The 15114-nt window shown below is 40.3% G+C and overlaps 1 non-coding gene across 1 annotated transcript; it reads left to right on the top strand.

Moving 5' to 3' along the window:
• The first annotated feature begins 14271 nt into the window (after positions 1 to 14271).
• Positions 14272 to 14374, top strand: LOC140735044 (U6 spliceosomal RNA). The gene has a single exon (XR_012100664.1). It is a non-coding gene; the product is annotated as a U6 spliceosomal RNA (small nuclear RNA).
• Positions 14375 to 15114: the final 740 nt, after the last annotated feature.

Here is a 15114-nt window from a genome sequence, read left to right as displayed (position 1 = left end):
GGATGTGGCTATAAATCCTCTACAACTCACTTCCACAGGACGAACTTTGCTTTTCCTGCCCCACCATTGAGCTTTAGCTTCTAGATTTGCAAAGAGTAGCCTCTTGTGCTCATATGCTTCAGCCACTGAATCCTCCCATGGGACTGTGAGTTCCACAATGTAGAAAATCTGTGTTGAATTGCACCAGAGAAACAAGTCTGGCCAAAGGATAGTGGTAGCAATTTCTGGTGGAATGCTGAGTTATTAATTGACATCTACCAGCATTTTCCAGTCATGGACCACATTCATCAGTTCTGTTTCTGGCTTAGGAGGGAGATTAGTTGGTCTTTTCTCTCCCTCCCAGACGAATGCTTCTGTTATCGGAGCATTAGTCATTCTAAGGGACAAGGAGTTGTTTGCTACCCTCTTAGGCTCGAATGCCGCAGCCAGACTCTTCAAGAACTGGTACTGACACCGTGTGTATCTGCCTTCTGTGGGGCTTGTTTTGCAGCTTCCCAGGATATGCTTGAGGATTGCAAGGTATGAAGGTAGTTAAGTCACCTGCCACCTCCCCTAACCCCCAGAATTCTGAAAGAAATGGCTGAAGACACTGTGGAGGCATTAGTAACGATCTTTCGAGAATCAATATATTCTGGCATGGTTCCAGTGGACTGGAAAATTGCAAATGTCACTCCACTCTTCAAGAAGGGAGAGAGGCAGAAGAAGGAAAATTATAGGCAAGTTAGTCTGACCGCAATGGTTGGGAAGATGTTGGAGTTGATTGTTAAGGATGTGGTTTCAGGGAACTTAGAGGCACATGATAAAATAATCCATAGCCAGCATGGTTTACTCAAAGGAAAATTTTGCCTGACAAATCTGTTGGAATTCTTTGAAGAAATAACAAACAGGAGGATTGATGAGCATTGTGTACTTGAAATTTCAGAAGGCCTTTGACAAAGTGCCACACATGAGGCTGCTTGATGAGGTAAGAGTCCATGGTATTAGAGGAAAGATGCTAGTACAAATAGAGCATTGGCTGATTGGTAAGAGCCTTTTCTGGTTGGCTGCTGGTGAGAAGTGGTGTTCCATAGGAATCTGTGTTGAGACTGTTTCTTTTTACATTATATGTCAATTATTTAATTATTTGGATGATGGAATTAATGGCGCTGTGGCCAAGATTGTGAATGATATGAAAATAGGTGCAGCGGCAAGTAGTGTTGAGGAAGCAGAAAATCTACAGAAGGACTTAGAAATATTAGGAGAATGAGCAAAGAAGTGGCAAATGGAATACAGCGTAGGGACATGTGTAGCCATGCACTTTGGTTGAAGAAATAAAAGCATTGAATATTTTCTAAATGGAGAGAAAATTAAAAAAATGTGAGGTCTAAGGAGACTTGGGAGTCCTCCTGTGGGATTCCTTAAAGGTTAGTTTCAGGGAGTTGATATTAAGGAAGGCAAATGCAATGCTAGCATTTACTTCATGAGGATGAGCATATAAAAGCAAAATTTAATGTTGAGGCTTTATAAGACACTAGTGAGTCCTCACTTGGAGTATTGTGAGCAGTTTTGGGCCCCTTATCTAAGAAATGATGTGTTGATATTGGAGAGGGTTCAAAGGAGGTTCATGAAAATTATTTTGGGTTTGATAAGCTTAGCATATGAGTAGCATTTGATAGTTCCAGCATGGAATTTAAAAGTATGAGGGGGAGATCTCATTGAAACCTATCAAATGTTGAATGGCCTTGATAGAGTGGATGTGGAGAGGCTGTTTCCTATGGTGGGGGAGTCCAAGATCAGAGGACACAGCCTCAGAATGGAAGGACATCAACTTAGAACAATGAGGAGGAATTTCTTTAGCCAGAGAGTGGTGAATCTGTGGAAGAGGTTGACAGATTCTTGATCCTTGATTAGTCAGGGCGTGAGGGGATTCGGTGTAGGGGTGGAAGGCAGGAGATTGAGTTGGGAGTGAAATGGATCAGCCATGATGAAATAGTGAAGCAGACTTGATGGACCAAATGGCCTAATTCTGCCCCTATATCTTATAGTTTTATGGCCTGGGATGAACTACCAGGGGAAGTGGTAGTAGCAGATATAATAGCAATGTTTAAGAGGCATTTAGATAGACACATAAACAGACAGAGAATGAAGGCATTAAAAGCCTGCGTGGCAGAAGAGATTGTTTCAAATAGAATCATGGTTCGTACAAACATTGTGGGCCATGGGGCCTGTTTCTATGATTGTACTGTTCTATGCTCGACGGTTATTAAAATCTCCTGCAGAAAACTGTCAAAATGGCAAATGATACATTGACTTCATGGCTACTTTTCTCCTTACACTTTTAAATGAACAACTAATTCCAAAATTTAGAGAAGTAAAGATCCAGGAACACCAACACTTGAAGTGAGGAAGAATAATGCTGTTGCTGATGAGACTGCCTGACCTCTTTCACAACTGCATGTAACTGCGGTATGATAAGAAGTTATTGCAATTATTGGCTCTATGCACAAAGAATAAATAAACATAGAAGAGAAAACTGCAAACTTGTGTTGGAAGTTGGATGGAAGAAAGTCTGGCAAGGAATGGGGTTGTTTTTCATCCTAGCGGTACTAGCATGAAAATGTCCAATACGATTGATAGTGTTTGTATTGTTCTGCTGCTGAAAGTTCATTGGGCTGTTCGCACCTGGTAGTTGTGCATTGTTGTACTCTCAATGTCCAAGAGGATTATGATAATATCATTCCCAGTGCAGCAACATTAGAATGCTTTGATGGCATAAGTTAGATGCATGCCCAGGGACTGCTAATGTTTGGGGGTTGCAATCAAGAATGCTTCCATAATGGTCTTCGTGGCATTACAAGAGTCACACAGCAGAGGTTCAAAGTTCAGCAGTCTGTTACAGTGCTCCCTGGCATTGACAGTTCAAGTAGAAAATCACTCCTGTTGACCTTGTGTCTGGTGCTCTCGATGTGGCCTCCTCTACATTGGTGAGGTCTGTCCCAAATTTGGGGGGGGGGGGTCACTTTGATGAACACCTCCGCTCCATCTGTCACAAGCGGAACTTCCCGGTGGCCACACATTTTATTTCTGATTCCCATTCCTGTTCTGACATGTTGGTCCACAGCCTCCTTTTGTGCCAAGATGAGGCTACCCTCGGGGTGGAGGAGCTACACTTTACATTCTATCTGGGTAGTCTTCAACCTGATCGCATGAATATTGATTTCTCCTTCCAGTAAAAATTTCACTTCCCTTCCTCTATTCCCCACTCTAAACTACCTATCACTTCCCCATGGGTCCTCTCATCCTTCTCTTTCTCCCATAGTCCACTCTCCTCTCCTATCAGATTCCTTCTTCTCCAGCTCTTGAACTTTCCCACCCAGCTGGTTTCACCTGTCACCTTCCAGCTAGTCTCTTTCACCTCCCCCACCTTTATGCTCTGTTGTTTTCCTGCTTCCTTTTCAATCCTGAAGAAGAGTCTCAGCCCAAAATGTCAACTATTTGTTCATTTCCATGGATGCTGCCTGACCTGCTGAGTTCCTCCAGCATTTTGTCGATGTTACCTTGGATATCTAGCATTTGCGGACATTCATGTGTTCCTAATGGCCACAGGCATTATTTTGGTGCTTCACCGCTATTTCAGCTCTTTGAAACTACTTACGATGGACATTTCTCTGGATTTTCTGTTTGAGTGGGAGCCATACTGCAGCAGCAGGCTGTATTACACCATGAGTGGCCACATTGTTGGTTAGCTGACTTTGGGGAAAAGCAAGCCTATTGTCTGAGAGCCATTGCCTGTGTCGTGGATGAAGGGACGTGCAAGAAATTTCAGAGATCCAGAGGGAGAATAGCATTGTTGCATTCCCAGTACCAGTATCAGTCTCAGGGGACAAAAGGACACAAGTTTTCTGTAATCCAAAGGATATTTCACTCATCACAATGACTAGGACTGTGCCAAATCTAATAACTTCATTCCAGTTATCAGAACTCTACATTGTACATTTTCTCAGAGGTCAGGCTGAATACAACTGGAGGGTTTTTCTAGGTGGGTTGCTTGCAGCATCCTTCACTTTCACTTGAGTTTTAGTACCTTTCAGCAAAATGTTTAATACCTGATGCTAGGTCTCTAGTGCATGTTACAAAATGTCTGTACTTCTGAAAAACTTTTCAAAAAGTAAAATTTCATAAATTGATAAAGTTGGACAAAACGTATTATGGTAGAGCACATAGCAAAGACTGCATTTGTAAAGGAAAGACACATAGCCAAAAGAGAGCTTTCCTCACAAAAAGCTGCGGGGCCCCACAATATACCAGGTTGTGTTCGAAAGACTCCGTAGCCCAGCTGAGGGAGGTGCTGATGGATATATTTAACATCTCTCTAGAACAATCTATTGTCCCCTTGGTTTTCAAGGTAGCAGCCATCATTCCAGTGCGGAAGAAAACGACGGTAACCTGCCTAAATGACTACCATCCAGTAGCATTAACAGCAACCATTATGAAATGCTTTGCCTGGATAGTCATGGAGCACATTAAAGCTTGGCTACACTGATCCATTCCCAGTTTGTTTATCGCTCAAGTCAATCCACTGATGATGCAATAACCTCTCCCCTCTACTCTGTCCCGTCACAACTAGAAAATAGAGTCTCATGCCTGATTTCACTTTATAGAATCCAGTTCTGCAGTCAACACCATCATACCCCAGAAACTGGTGGGGCAACTGTCCTCACTGGTTCTCAATGCCTCCCTTTACAATTGGATACTGGACTTCTGAACAGTAAGACCATAGTCAGTCTGTGTGGGCAGCAACATCTCCCATCCCATCACACTGAGCACTGGTGCTCCCCAAGGCTGTGTGCTCAGCCCGCTGTTGTTCACACTGCCGATAAGCGACTGCATCACAGGATCCAGCTCAAACCGTGTCATCAAGTTTGCGGAAGACACATCAGTGGTTGGCCTTATCAAGAACGATGATGAGACAGAGTAGTGAGAGGAAGTGGAGTGGCTGGTGGGTTGGTGTGAGAAGAACAACCCAAGCTTGAACAAAGGAAATCACTGTGGACTTCAGGAATGCGCAGGCAAACCATCCCCCTTGGCGAATACATGGCTCTTCCATAGAAAGAGTTAAGTGCACCAAGTTCCTGGGAGTTAACATCGTGGATGACCTCACCTGCTCCCTTAGTATCAGCACCCTGAACAAGAAGGCACAGCAGCACCTCCACTTACTATGAAGATTAAGGCAAGCAAGGCTCCTACCCCATTATATTAACTGCACTTTACAAGAACACCATTGAGAGCATCCTGACAAATTGCATCTCCATATGGTATGAGAGCAGTTGAGCATCGGACAAGAAGTCCCTACAAAGAACTGTCAGAACAGCTAAGAAGATCATAGCGGTCTCCCTACCATCTATCAGGGACGTTTATCAGGAACACTCCATACGCAGGCCCTTCATGTGATTAAGGAACCCTCCCATCCATCCAGCATCCTCTTTGAATTTGCAACATCAGGCAAAAGACTACGATGCATAAAAACAAGAACGGTCAGGATAAGAAACAATTTCTTCCCCCAGGCCTTTAGGCTTCTAAGCTCCCAGCCGCATTGCATTCAATGTGTCACTGGTTAATCTGTGCTGTACATTACGCTATTTAATATTAATGCACTTTAGTTTGTTATTTATGTGTGATTCATCTGAAGATTTTATCCTTACTTTCATAAGTTAACATGTGCTAGGGATAAACTATTTGTATATTGCTGTGCTTTACACCCTGGTTCAAAAAAACATCTCATTTCTATATACATTATATTGTTATATATGTTATATACAACATATACATCTATATACAATATTGTTATATTGTAAAATAAATCACTTGACAATTGACAATAGCAGAAATTGGAAATCAGGCATTCAGAGATCAAGGCATTCTGCACAGCCAACATGGTAGTCACATAACATGTACTCTACCCATTTGCAACTGAGAATGACCACAGTAATCCTTCAAAATTAAGCATTCTCCCCTCTGTTTCAAGTATTATGAAGGATGAACAACTCTGATGGGCAGAAGGGTACAGAGTTGCCCATGTTTCCCCCTCCCCTGGGAGAATTACAAACCGTTACTGTTGCAAGGCTGCTAATGAGAGAGAAAGCGATGGAACAAAACATTCTGGGACTGGAACATTTGCTTCAGACAAGGGCGAGATAACACCAGGGGAGAGAAACCATATTATGACTCCTGTAAGACTCACGGCTCCGGAGAGGGCTGTTTACTTGGTACTATTCTGTTCATTAAAATTCCTCAGTGGACAGCCGGAGTGGGCTGGTTTGATGGGCTAAGCCATTCAAAACTGATTGACACCTGAGACCCCGTGAGTAGGGATAAAAGTGAGGTCTGGGGAGACACCCCTCAGATGCACCAAGAGACACACTAGTGAGCACTGCTTAAGTGTTGGAACCCACGAGAAAAGTGGGGGGATCAGAGACCGAACGAAGGATTGGTCAATTTTAACTCTCAGTGTTTATAGCGAGGCCGGTGGGGGCTTGTGTGTGTGTCCACCCTTGCCTGGGTGACGAGTCCACCATAGAAGAACGGTCTAGCTAAAGGACAGAGGGGTCATACCTGAATGGCCACAACAACACATTGACAGATCAAGATCGTAAAGGAAGGTTTGACTGGCTGTCACTGTTTGATCTCTCTCTCTCTCTCTCTCTCTCTCTCTCTCTCTCTCTCCAACAATTACAACACATCGACCAACAACTACCTCAGCCTGAATGAACTGAAATGAACTTTATATTCACATATGACAATTCATTATCCCCTAGACTTTGATAGAGCTTGTTTATTATTGATTATTATTATACCCACACTTTTAGGTTTAGTATTGCTAACGTGTATTATCTGTATATTTGCATTGTTGATATTGATTTGTATATTTTACTAATAAACACTGTTTTGAAAATAGTACCACCAGACTCCAACGGATACTTCTATTTTTGCTGGTAAGACACCCAGTTACGGGGTACGTAACACAAGGGACAAGTTAATCAAGTGTTTACAGGACTATTAGAAAACTACAGCAGGTAGAGCCTGGTGGCCAGTGAGGTGGCTGAGAGGATCCAGTTTTCAAGTTAAGGAAACTACTTTAGAAGGAAATGAAAAAAAAACAGGCAGTTGATAGATGCTCTACAATATTGGCTGGAAGAAAAGCTGAGTTGATTTAGGGAGCATTTGGGAACATAATTTCTAAACTACAAGTACATGTCTGCATTAAGCTTTAAGTTATACTTTTCTCTTCAGCAGGAATCAATGTTGTGCCATTTGTATCATTCTCAAATATCACATGTCTGCAGAAACCAAATTGTTACAATGAGCTGTAGAATGTCAATTGTACTTTACTAATTTAAAAAGTGCCTAACTTGAGCACTTTTTTATTTATTCATGGAGTTAAAAGAAATCAATGCCTCATCTCTTATACCAGGCATACTTCACCCCAGCTATGCTGACGACTCGTACATTGCCTCGTACTGTGATTATTTCTAATAGAGCTCATGATCTTAAAAGGTAGGAGCTTCATTTATTTCTTCCCTACTGTTATAGAATAGATCCTGCACAGAGTATGTTACTTACAGAATTACAAATTTCAGTAAGACTGCTGTGAGTATTCACCACAACCTAGCATTGTTCCAATTAAATTAATTAGAATTTCAAAATGTAACAAAACAGTAATGACTTGATAAAAAGACTTCACTAATATGGATCAGTGATGAGCCACTGGATCCTGGTTAAGATCACAGTGATTTGATTATTTCGATTGTTCAAGCAATTAGATTTATTGCCATTGCTGAGGCAAAGTTATTGGGGTTCTATTACTAGGCATCATTTCAAATGTAATAGATTTTGTACCTAACCTTGAAACCTATTAATTGGGAATAACTTGTAATGAGTTCATGGTGATACTATCTTTGTGCACGATATAAATGAAAATCGTATGTTTGAAATCACAACTATACCCACAGATGTGACATACGTTTCAACACACACAAAATGCTGGAGGAACTCAGCAGGTCAGGGGGCATCTATATAAATGAAGGGCCGAGATCCTCCTTCAGGACAGGGATGGGGTGGGGAGAGGGGAAGGAGGCCAACTGGAAGGAGATAGGTGAGGTCAGATGGGTGGGAAATGTCAAGGGCTGGAGAAGAAGGTATCTGACAGGAGAGGATAATGGACCACTGGAGAAAGGAAAGGAAGAGGGGACCCAGGGGGAAGTGACAGGCAAGTGAAAAGAGGTAATTGGACAGAGTGGGGAATAGAGGAAGGGTGAAAGAGAGGGGAATAGAGGAAGGGTGAAAGAGAGGGGAATATTTTTAACCAGAAAGAGAAATTGATAGTCATGCCATCAGGTTGGAGGCAGCCCAGGTGGAATATAATGTGTTGCCTTCCAACCTTAGGGTGGCCTTATCTCGGCACAAGAGGAAGCCAAGGACTGATATGTCGGAATGTGAATGTGAACTGGAATTAAAATGTTTGGCCATTCAATTGTTTCACATCACTGTGGAGCTATTTGCCGAAACATTTTATTTCCTTTGTTTATTGGTCTGACCGCTAACATAAATTTGTACTTGATGTGGACTATGTTGACCTTCAGTAAAGTTCTTAGCTTTGGTTCTTCTCTCCATCTCCACGATTCTAAATCCAGAATGTGACTTCCAAGCCAACTTGGCATTTGATAAGGTACCCCATGCAAGGTTTATTGATAAAGTAAGGAGGCATGGGATCCAATGGGACATTGCTTTGTGGATCAAGAACTGGCTTGCCCACAGAAGGCAAAGAGTGGTTGTAGACAGGTCATATTCTGTATGGAGGTCGGTGACCAGTGGTGTGCCTCAGGGATCTGTTCTGGGACCCTTACTCTTCATGATTTTTACAAATGACCTGGATGAGGAAGTGGAGGGATGGGGTAAAAGTTTGCTGATGACACAAACATTGGAGTTGTTGTGGATAGTGTGGAGGGCTGTCAGAGATTACAGTGAGACATTGATAAGATGTAAAACTGGGCTGAGAAGTGGCAAATTGAGTTCAACCCAGATAAGTGTGAAGTGGTTAATCTTGGTAGCAGAATATAGTATTAATGGTAAATCTCTTGGCAGTGTGGAGGATCAGAAGCATCTTGGGGTCCGAGTCCATAGGACGCTCAAAGCAGCTGCGCAGGTTGACTTTGTGGTTAAGAAGGCATACAGTGTATTGGCCTTCATTAATTGTGGAATTGAATTTAGGAGCTGAGAGGTAACGTTGCAGCTATATAGGACCCTGGTCAGACCCCACTTGGAGTACTGTGCTCATTTCTGGTTGCCTCACTACAGGAAGGATGTGGAAGCCATAGAAAGGGTGTAGAGAAAATTTACAAGGATGTTGCCTGGATTGGGGAGCATGCCTTATGAGAATAGGTTGAGTGAACTTAGCCCTTTCTCCATGGAGTGACGGAAGATGAGATGTAAACTGATAGAGGTGTATAAGATGATGAGAGGCATTGATCATGTGGATAGTCAGAGGCTTTTTCCAATGGCTGAAGTGGTTGCCACAAGAGGACACAGGTGCTGGGGAGTAGGTACAGAGGAGATGTCAGGGGTAAGTTTTTTACTCAGGGTGGTGAGTGTGTGGAATGGGCTGCCGGCAATGGTCGTGGAGACGGATACGATAGGGTCTTTTAAGAGACTTTTGGATAGGTACATGGAGCTAAGAAAAATAGAGGGCTATGGGTAAGCCTAGTAATTTTTAAGGTAGGGACATATTCGGCACAACTTTGTGGACCGAAGGGCCTGTATTGTGTTGTAGGTTTTCTATGTTTCTACCTTGATTTTCACTATGTTCTCATTAGCCAATATTTGTTCCATTGGGAGTTAAGCATGGGTTAAATCTTCAAAATTTCTGCTAGTAGTTATCCTGGAACTGCTGACACTTACAGAGGCATTGTTACAACACTGAGATCGCCATTGAGCTTAGCTCCTGCAGAATCTTCCTTGTACGATGACTTCTACTCCAAATAACACAGGCAGCAACAATCTGTGTAACCACTGACATTTTTACATGCAGTAGTGAAGATGACTTACTACAAGTAGTTAGGGCCTCAAACTGATGACTTCCAGAGTTTAGTGTACAATTTTGATCTTCTTACCAAAACAACTTGTCATTGATAGGTTGCTTAAACAAATCATGAAATTTATTCTCAGGACTGCAGGTTTGCTGTCTGTGGAGAGACTGAAAAGAGGTCTGTGCTGTCTAGACTTTAACAGAATGAGAGGAAAATTCATTGAAGTGACAAAATTCTTACTAGGTTCAACACAATAATATGGGGAGGATGATTTCCCCTAGCTGAGAGGTTTAAAACCAAGGATAATGGTCACAGAATAAGGAGATATTTAGGACTGAGATAAGAGGATTTTTCATTGAGAAGGTCATGAGAATATGGAATTTTCTTCATTGGATGGATGTGAAAGAATGGTCACTGAGTTAATTCAAATCAGAGATTGACAGAGATCAAGTAGAGTGTAAAAAAAGTACCAATTTCTTGATTACATCGAAATCATTGATCAGATAAATTTGAGTTTAATCTGTTTATTTTTTGTGGTGTAATATATATTTGATGTAAAAAGTTATATTGTACTAATCTTAGTCGAACATTTATTGTATTTATCATACTGTCAAGACATAATCTTGACCAACTTGTTTAATCAACTTTAATATTCAAATCAGTTTCCCATTTTTGTCTTGACTTATGAATTCCTTGTTTAATTGCCTGTTTTTGAATCAAATTATACATACCAGAAATAAATTTTTAAATTTTTCCTTTATGAATTAAAGTTTCTATTTCATTAGGTTTCGGCAATAACATTGTTTGACCCAGTTTATCTCTTAAATAAGCCCTTAATTGGAAATAACAGAAGAGTATTATTTAGTATTTTATATTTATTCTTTAATTGGTCAAATGACATTAATATACCTACTTCAAAACAGTCTCCTATATATCTAATCCCTTCGTGAAACCAGTTATATAAAAGTTGATTATCCATTGTAAAAGGGATAAGTTTATTTTAAATTAAAGGTCTCCTTGCTAATAAAGACTTCTTTATCTCATCATCAACATTTATCTTATTCCATAAATCAATCAAATGTTTTAGTATAGGAGATTGGTCTTGTTTTAAAATTCAACCTTTTTGGACAAATTTAAGAGTTTTACTGGAACAAATTATTGGAATACAACTTCCACATAATTCAATATTATTTTTAGTAGGCGATATTGAAGGGATAAAATCGAAATCCAAATTGAATAAATATCAGAAAGAATTCATAAAAAATGCATTGGCAGTAGCCAAAAAGGCTATTGCAGTTACTTGGAAATTGGATTCATACTTAAGTATAGATCGTCGGAAGAATGAAATTTTTAGCTGCATTCCACTTGAAAAAATTACTTATAATTTGAGAGATAAATATGAAATATTTCTGAAAATTTGGCACCCTTATTTACAAAAAATAGGATTAAATATATAGGTGCTCCGAAGATAAAATTATTGGTTACCTGGGGAAAGAAATAAATATACATATTAAAGCTATTATGAACTCCATGGAGCATGTGGGGATCTTCCGATATCCAGGCATTCTTTCTTTCTTTCTTTTTTCTTCTCTTTTTTTCTATAGGGATATGTTAGAGGGGAGGGGGGAAGGGTTGATAATTTTTTTTCTTTCTGTAACCTATTTGAAAATTCAATTAAAAAAATTTAAAAAAAAAGAGATTGACAGAGATGTGGATATTAAGGGGATCAATAGAAATATGATACAATAGGAAAACAGAATGGATATGGAAGTTGCAACCTTGAGAAACAGCAGACCAGGCTCAAGGGGCCATACAGCTTACTCCTGCCTCTGTTTCTTATGTTCTTATATTCCTGGCAGTTTGCAATGGGGAAAGGCATAATGATTCCCTACAATAGGAATCTGGAAATGATAGATAAGGAAGATCATGTGCCAATGGTGGAATGGGACAAACAAAGTTGTATTTTATTGTTCTGGTAAGTGAATGCAGAATATCTGATAATTGATAGAGAGTCAAAAAGGAACTGGGAATCTAAACTGAGAACATTGTTATCTGGTAAGGTCAACAATCCAAAATTAATTCAATTCAAAAAACTTTATGAAACTTTGAATCAACAGCATGATTGCTCTGTATGAAAGTCCAGTTGATATAAGTTTATTCAAGGCTCTGCATTCAGCATCTCCTGTATCTCACTCACTGCCCACAGTCAGGTGTCTGAGAATGGAAAACAACATGGAGAGTCTCTTAATCTTGCTGCATCCTTAATATAGAATTGCCTTTGCCAGACTGCACAATCATGTCAATTAGTGCTAAAGTGTGTCTCTCAGTATGGGTTTGCTTGAGCTACATACTTTCTGTAACCCTGGTGAATGCAAATATAGTCCTTGAAAAAAAATCAGCTAATATGGTACCTGCTAAAGAACAAAATGGTGACACACACAGGATACACTCCAATAAACAACGTGATGCCTGTTCACTTGGAAAACTCTCAGAGCTTTTCCTCACATCAATCTACCCCAAGCAAATTCAACAATACATAACATGACTTTTTAAATATACTGAAGATGTCCTCTTTCTGTGAGAATATATGAACTTCTCGTGAGGCATAGTGATTTGTATCTCAGTTGACTTGCCTACAATCTCTTCTGACTTAGTCATCTCTGAAAATAGATAGACAGATAAATAGATACCTTTTTTTGATCCCAAAGGAAATTACAACATCACAGTCACATTACAAGTGCGCAGAGATACAAATATTAGAAGAGAAGTACCAAGAATAAAAAAACTATCTTAAAAATAAATGTACAGGATTTACTACTCAAAGGTTACAAGATAGCAGGGTATGGTAAACAGAGCTTAAACAGACCTTTGGTAAACAGGTTTATAATGGTCTAACAGGGAGAGTTCATCACTTCCCGGCTATAGATTGACTTATTATAGAGCCTAATGGCCGTGGATAAGAATGACTTCATATGGTGTTTTTAGGAGCAGTGCAGTTGTCTTCATCTATTACAGAACATGCTCCTCTGTTCAGCCAAGGTGGCATGCAGAGGGTGAGAAACATTGCCCAGAATTGCCAGGATTTTCTGTTGGGTCCTTTGTTCTACCACAGCCTCCAGTGTGTCCAGTTTGACTCCTATAAAAGAGCCAGCCTTTCTAATCAGTTTATTGAGCCCTTTGGCATCACACATGTTGATGCTATTGCGCCAGACAACCCCCACATATATGATTGTAGAACATGTAGAAGGAGAGGCCTGCATACTCCACAGGACCTCAGCCTCCTCAGGAAGTAGAGGTGACTCTGGCCCTTCTTGTACACAGCCTCTGTGTTGGTGTTCCACTCAAGTCTGTCGTTCAGGTGCACCCCCAGGTAGTTGTAGGTCCTCACCACATCCACGTCTTCACCATTAATAGTAACAGGGAGTAGTGCAGGTTGAGTCTTCCTAAAGTCCATCACCATCTCCTTTGTCTTACTGATGTTGAGCTGCAGATGATTCAGCTTGCACCACTTGACAAGGTCCTGCACCAGGGCTCTGCATTCATCCTTCAATCCTCCCTTTATACACCCAATCTAAATGTTGGCCTGAACAATTTCTCAGAGGGGAAAAAAATGCCACTGTTCAACAAATATCTGAAGACATACCAGGAACCTCATCATACTTTGAGATCTATGGCTCTATTTGTATTTCATCCACGTGTCAATAGGTGACTTGTCCATTTCCCATAATGACTATAGCCTGTTTAACAATAATCCTACACACTCTTCAACTTCACAAGAGCCCACTTTGCTCCTAAATTGAAGTTACAGCCAAATACTTCAACTCTGTGTACAAAACTCAGTTGCTTTCTACTTTTTTGTTGATAATTTTAATATTTTATTCTGTATTTTGTTTTTCCGTTTGAGAATGATGAGACTTGCATTGATCTTGATTTCCTTGTCATGAGTAACTCAGCAGGAGACTGTCAATGACATAATGCGATAATGAATCAGGAAGCAAGGCGCTTTGGTTTCAATGTCGTTTCCTTGTAATTTTTTAAATTCCTTGATTCCCATGGTGGGGATTCAGTGCACTGGGAATGCCTTACAGCAATATGTCAGACCCAGACAGGCAGGCACCACCCAGCTAACAGGAGTCACCTGCCACTAATTTCCATCTTGTCCGCTGCATCTTATTTAAACACAGCTTTCATTGACAATCCTTATTCATGCTTGCTTTGGTAGCACATATATTAAAATTGGAATAATACAGAGAAGATTAGCATGGCCCCTATGCAACAATGGTGCACAAAATTGTGAAACGTCCCATTTTTTTAGATGTAAGACAGAAGTTAATAAAGGTCCAGTGGTAGCAGTTTTCTTTGGTGTAGAGAAAGCCTATGATATGTTACAGATGCAACATTACTGTTTAAACTGGAGAAGATGGGAATAGGTCATAGAATTTCAATTAAGTTCAAGAATTTTTATGTGATAGAAAGATATATGTTAGGGTGGGAACAATATTCTCTAAGGAGTATGAAATAGAGAATGGGACTCCACAGGAGAGTATGTGTAGGCCCAGTACTTTTTGATATTATGATTAATGATATTTTCTTAACTGTTGGCTCAGGCATTTCCAAATCATTATATGATGATGATCGTGCTGTGTGCAAGTGGGGCAGAAATATAAATTACATAGTTAGGAAAATGCAGGCAGCTATTAATGAAGTAGAGGAATGGGTATGTCGATGGGGGTTCAATTTTTATGTTGCAAAGACGTAAGTTATTTGTTTTTCTGAAAGGAACATTACACACACAATTGATCTCAGGTTATATGGTAAATCTCTTAAACAAGAGTCCGCGGTCCACTTTCTAGGTATGTGGATGGACGCAAGGCTAACATGGAGTGTACATATGAATAAATTTCTAGAGGAGTGTAAAAAAATTCCATGATGTACTCAGGTGCTAAGTTGGGTGTGATTGTGGTGTGCGTAGGAGCTCACTTAAAGAAATCTATATTGTTTTAATCAGATCTGTCTGTGATTATGGATATGTTGCTTATGTGTCAGCCTCGCC

The sequence above is a fragment of the Hemitrygon akajei genome, chromosome 10 (genome assembly GCF_048418815.1).
Source record: "Hemitrygon akajei chromosome 10, sHemAka1.3, whole genome shotgun sequence".
Taxonomy (NCBI): Eukaryota; Metazoa; Chordata; class Chondrichthyes; order Myliobatiformes; family Dasyatidae; genus Hemitrygon; species Hemitrygon akajei.
This window is presented reverse-complemented; position numbering and strand designations above follow the sequence as displayed.